Source organism: Pinus tabuliformis, chromosome 5_1 (assembly GCF_031772625.1).
Source record: "Pinus tabuliformis cultivar Carrire ecotype Pingquan chromosome 5_1, CPIR1, whole genome shotgun sequence".
NCBI classification, from domain to species: Eukaryota; Viridiplantae; Streptophyta; class Pinopsida; order Pinales; family Pinaceae; genus Pinus; species Pinus tabuliformis.
This window is the reverse complement of record NC_142305.1, coordinates 449,327,439-449,333,783: the sequence shown is the minus strand read 5'-3', so window position 1 is coordinate 449,333,783 and position 6,345 is coordinate 449,327,439. Positions and strand designations below refer to the sequence as shown.

The 6,345-nt window shown below is 39.4% G+C and overlaps 1 pseudogene; it reads left to right on the top strand.

Moving 5' to 3' along the window:
- The first annotated feature begins 233 nt into the window (after window positions 1-233).
- On the top strand, window positions 234-1,997 carry LOC149165423 (putative xyloglucan galactosyltransferase GT20 pseudogene; annotated as a pseudogene).
- The last annotated feature ends 4,348 nt before the right edge of the window (window positions 1,998-6,345 follow it).

Sequence of the window (6,345 nt, the reverse complement as noted above, 5' to 3'; positions counted from 1 at the left end):
AATCCGTTTTCTTGATTTCGAACCCATTAATGTGGTTCTGTGGTTCATCCTCTGGTTCTGTGGTTCATTCTCTGGAGGAATAATCTGGCGTGATTTTGTGGCTCTGTTATGTTTCACTTTCACTAGTGTTTCATTCTTCAAAAGGGCATCGGTAGGATTTCATTCTTCAAAAACTGGCGGGATTCTGACTATAATAAACGTGGTGTGTCTTGCTAGTAAGTGGGTCTCCAGACATGAGGAAGCAGAGAAAGAGAAGTCTGAAGGTGGAGGAATCAGCACTGGGGATGAATTGTATGGGGACTGTACTACAGAAAATGCTGCTGTTGCCACCATTGTTTGCAATGCTTGCTATATGTTTTTTGATTGTGACAAGCATGTTGCCTGCCTCTGTTCTTCATGTCTGTTTTTCCAACCGTAAGTTGAATGTATATTGTGTTTCTGCCAGCACTACGCGTCTCCCACAGCCAGCAGTTATGGTTGAGGATGACAAGATTGGTCTTGGTAGCGATCAGGAGATTCAAGGGTTTCGTGTGGCGAGTCATGGGTTGAAGATTGCTTCGTCATTGATAAATGAGTCTGTCAATGTCAATGGGTATGGAGGGGCTCTGAAATTACGGGAGATCCCAACTGTTCATGTTGAGAGTTCACTGCTGGAGAAATTTGGGAATTTGTCGAATGAATTGGCCACAATGGGTAGGGAAAGAGTTGATGCAGGAAACATGACATTTGCTCACAATGTAGCAAAAATGCAGATAGAGGCTATTAGGTCTGCATCAATGCCTGCAGGCATGAAGGATCCGAGGCAGAAACAATGCAGAGGAAGGCAAATATATGTCTATGATTTGCCTAAAAAATTCAACACAGAGCTGGTGGAGCAATGCCACAGTCTGATTCCATGGTTCAATCTTTGCGATTATTTTACCAACGGAGGAATGGGGAAGCCCATCCAAAACTTTTATACGCACTGGTATCAGACTCATCAATATGCTCTAGAGCTCACCTTCCATTCTAGAATCTCAAAGCACCCATGCCTGGTTTCCAATCCCGAGGAGGCGAATTTATTCTATATTCCCTTCTATGGAGGCCTTGATGTGGTGAGATGGAACTTCAGGAAGGATATCAGTAATGAGAAACGAGATGAACTCGGCCTGGAGCTTGTGAATTGGCTTCAAGGTCAGCCATGGTGGAGGAGGCATGGAGGGGCTGATCATGTTCTGGTGCTGGGAAAGATCTCATGGGATTTCAGGAGATCAAATGAGACTGATCAATGGGGTAGCAGGTTGTTGCAACTGCCTGAAATGAGGTCAATTACAAAACTTTTGATTGAACGCCACCCATGGGATATGAATGAAATTGCAGTCCCACATCCGACCTTCTTCCATCCTCGTTCTGATGGAGATATATGGAAATGGCAATGGCAGACCACGACAAGCCAGAGATCTCATCTGATAAGCTTTGCAGGTGCACCCAGACCCAACAGCACAGAAAGCATTCGTTCCATTCTCATCGAACAGTGTGTGAGCAGACCAGAGGCTTGCAAGTTTTTGAACTGCAATTCCCGCGTTTGCCTAGGTCCTGAAAGCACGGTGAAGCTATTCATGCAGTCCGAATTCTGCCTTCAGCCTACTGGTGATAGTCCCACTCGGAGATCCTTGTTTGATTCTCTTATAGCTGGATGTATTCCAGTGCTGTTCAATCCCTTTACAGCCTATTATCAGTATCCATGGCATCTGCCTGCTAATGAGAGCTCCTATTCAGTTTACATACCAGAAGAGACTGTTAGACAAAGGGAGATAAACGTAGTAGAAGCTCTGCAGAGAATCTCAGAGGAACAAAGGAAAGAAATGAGGAGAACCATAATTCAGGAAATTATGCCTGGTCTGGTATATGGTAACCCTGATTCAAGGTTTGATGAATTCCAGGATGCTTTTATGATTTCCTTAAATAATATTCTCTGGAAATTAGAAAAGGCTGGTATTTCAACAAATTCCTCCTAGAAGAAAGTCGTTTGAATCCATGACCAATTCCATGGTCGAAAGGACAATGCAGCCGAGGTGAATACAGAGGACTCTGTAGACAACTAAATTCATTTAAAGATTTTTTTGTACAGGACATGTATGAACAATATTCGCATGTTTCCAGTATTTGTATTTGCAAATAACAAAACCCATTGAATTGGGTGAGACAATCGTTACAGGGCTGTTTCGGCTGCTTATAGTTTAAAAAAAACACACCAGATTGCAGGCAGCACTTTGGTTTGTTCGCTTTTATTTGAACTATGTAGTTAAAGGGCGTAGTTACCAGTAGCTTGCTTGGATTTAAACAGATGCGTATTCCAAACCATAAAAATTTGTCCAACGCGGGGAATTGAATTTCAAATATCTGTGTTTGTCTTCTGTGGTTTGTACTTCTTTCCACCGGCGGTGTAAGTTCTAATGGCATTCTCTGACAGGTTTAACTATGTAATATACTTATCTATTTTGATTTATGTAATATAATTATCTACTTTGATTTTTTTGGAATAGCTAGCAGATATGGGTGGAAATAGCTGGTTCCAGAGTGAGACATATTATATATATTCATAATTTTCAATATATTCATAATTTTCAATATTTGTGATTTTGATGAAATTCAGATTTTATCTATCGTTTAATTTAATTTTTCAATTATTTAAATATCAATTTAGTCAAAATTGGGTTTTTGGTTAATTATTAATTATTATAATTTTTATATTTTTATTAATTTTTTTATGTGGTCATTTTTATCTGGTTTATTCTCTAATTGTTAAGTGGCTCTCTTTTTCCCCTTAAAAAAAGCGCTCCTCAGCACTCATTCATTTATTCACCCACGAACTTTTGATTTGATGATGAATAGAGTAACCATTCAAAAGTTGGATGGGCTAAATCATTACAAATTTTTTTTCCATAAATCTCCATATATATATATATATATATATATATAGTTAATTAGTTGAGATTGAAATATTTTATTTATAATTCAAGTAAAACATGCATTTTATTATTTTTATTATTAACATTTTAAAAATAATAACCATTTGAACTTTGGATGGACTAAATCATTACTTCTCTCCTAGAAATCTCCAACTATATATATAAAGAGAGAGTTAGTTAGTTAGTTGACATTGAAATATTTTATTTATAATTCACGTTCTCCATATTAATATGTTAAAACAAGTCCCACATTTTTTATGGTATGCACATTTTATTATTTTTATTATTAATATTTCTTAAAATATCAAATATCAAACCCATATTAAGAATTGAAAGAATAACAAATCTCTAAGCAGTGAATAATGGAATAAAAATTCTCTCAATTTTTCTCTCTATATATGTTTCATGTTAAAATCATTTACTCAACCTGCCCATTGAAATATTTATTTATTAAAATATTTTGTATCAACTCCATATTAAAAATGAAATAGATTACACATCTCCCTAGTTATGGAAAGTGAAAATAGAAATGAACTAACTAACGATGAGTAAGATAGCCTTGGAAATGTAGACTCGATAACTTGAAAAAACTGGAGAAGAGACTGAATCTGAATTAGGGTTTGAGTTAGGGTTTGGTAGCTGGTAACCATGGCGGGTCGTGGAGGAGGGAGTTCGGCTCCCTCCTACAGTCAAGCAGCCGCGAACAGAAGCAAGGGAACTGGGCCACATCGCTTCAAGAATCCACCGGAGGTGATCAATGAGGATAATAACACAGGAAATATCAAACCTGGCGGACAGAAGGAAAATCGTGAGGAAGATAGCAGGGAGAAAAGGAAAGAGGGCAGTAGTCAAAAAATGGTACCTATGAGTGCGACAAGGGTCTGTAAACCCAAGTCGACCATTATCCCTCGAGTCGTTTTAAGTGACCCAGTGCTACAGGTGCACAGAGAACACATGGCGGAACATGCAGTTATATGCAAATTTATGGGGATTTGGCCAACAGAAAAAGCCTTACACGCATGGATAAGGAACCACTGGAAACCGAAGGGGGAAATAAACCTTCACCTTGGATCCAAAGGCTTCTTTACAGTAGTGTTCACGAGCCTAGAAGATAAAGACAGAGTGTTCGAGGGAGGACCCTATTTCTACGCTGCTGCAGGTCTCTACATGCGACCATGGGTGGTGAACTTTGTCCCAGAATGAGAAACGTTCACCTCAGTACCGGTATGGATAAGACTATACTCCCTTCCTTTAGATTATTGGCTGCCGGAGTCTTTAAAGGCTATCGGTAATAAACTAGGGCATTTTATAAAAATATTGGATGCGACTCTAAGAGGCAAATACACCTCTTTTGCCCAGATCTATGTGGAAATGGACTTATCTGGGGCACTTTCGGACGAGATCATTTTAGAAGTATATGATGAAGAATGGGTGCAGACGGTAGACTATGAACATGTCCCATTCAGATGCTGCAAATGCCATGAACACGGGCATCTATACAGGGACTGCCCAGTAAACAAACTGGAGAGCAACACAAAAACTACCACAAGCAAAGATTCTGAAGGCTTCACTAAGGTGGGGGGCAAAGGGAAAGGAGGAAAAAGGTACCAAAAGAAAATCAACGAGGATAGGCAACTGAGTCACAACAGTTTCAAAATCTTAGAAGAAAAAGATGGAAACAATGAGGCAAACCAAGAAACGAAGACTAATACCAATGAGAAGAATAGGGATGTTAGCATGGAGGAGATACCAGAAAACAACCAGCAAAAGGATGATCTACCAAGCATGGTGGAGCTCAATAGGGACCATGAGATGACCCCAAGTGAGGCAGGAACGGAGGACCATGAACTGCAGGAGATTCTTGAGAGGGAGAACTTAGATCTAGAAAATTTTCTGGAGCAGGGTATTACCAGAGGGGTTGACTCCCTACCAAAGGAAGAGTTTGACAGGGTTCAACAACTCTTCCTATGGAGATCCCAGTTGAAGGGCTCTAGAGTCAAGAGAAACCATGACAGCCAGGAGAACAGAGGGATGAAAACAATGGAGGAAATACCGGGGCACTCTTCCAAGAATCCGGGTAGGAAAAGAGGAAGGAAAAGACATAATGAGCTACTAACTGAATGTGGAAAACTCATGATTAACTCAGGTAAGATGAGAGATCTCACCAGCTACTCCTTTACAAACATTTCTTAATGAAGCTCACAACCTAGAACATCAGGGGCCTAGGAAGTAAAAGGAAACAAAGAAATCTTAGTAGTAGAATAAAAGAAGAAAAATCAGATATGGTTTTTATTCAGGAAACTAAATGCTCAATGGACAAGATTAGAGAAATACAAAGTAAATGGCTAAGCAAGTATGAGTATCTAGAGGTTAAGGCAGATAACTCGGCAGGAGGGATTCTTACGCTTTGGGATCCCCAGAAACTTGGAATTCTGGATGCATAAGCATCTAGGAACTATCTATCATTGGTGATTTAACCTCTAGGCGATAGGGAGACTTACATGATTACAAATGTCCATGGTCTCTAAAAACTAGAAGACAAACTCAAGCTTCTCACCTCCCTTGAGGATCCAAGAGAGACATATCCCGATGTGCCATGGATTCTAGCAGGGGATTTCAACATGATCAAATATCTCACAGAGAAAAAAGGTGGCACCAGAACACTAGGAAGAGATTCCATTGCCTTCCTGAACTTTAAAAATAAAATGAGACTAGTGGATGTTGAAACAATAAATGGCACTTTCACCTGGAACAATAAGAGAGGAGGGGCTTCTCAAGTTACCTCTAAACTAGATAGATTCTTAATCTTAGAGGACCTCCCTCTCACAGGACTTGACATGACAACTCTAATCCTTCCCTTTGGAGGCTCAGATCACTGGCCTGTTCAGCTTGAAGCCTCATTTATAGGTACACCAAGGAACAGACCTTTTAGGTTTGAAAATGTCTGGCTTTCTCACTCGGACTTCACCAACAATATTGACATATGGTGGATGGAAGAATTTCCCATTCAAGGTACTAAAATGTTTATGCTACAACAAAGACTTAAACACATCAAATCCAGACTCAAAGATTGGAACAAAAAAGAGTTTGGTAATATTTTTAAAGCCAAAAGAGAAGTTGAACAGAAACTCCAGGGGATTAATCAGCTCATAATCACTGATGGTCTTACCGAGGAAAGGAAAACTCAAGCTGACTCTCTTCAGAAGGAATGGGAAGATAGGTGCATCCAAGAGGAGATATTATGGAGGTAGAAATCTAGAGTGTAGTGGATCAGAGAAGGGGAAAAACACAAAGTTTTTCATAAATCAACTTTGGATCACAGGTCAAACAACAAAATTTCAAAACTTAGAGATTTTCAAGGGAAAGAGCTTGTTACCCACAAAGAAATGGAATC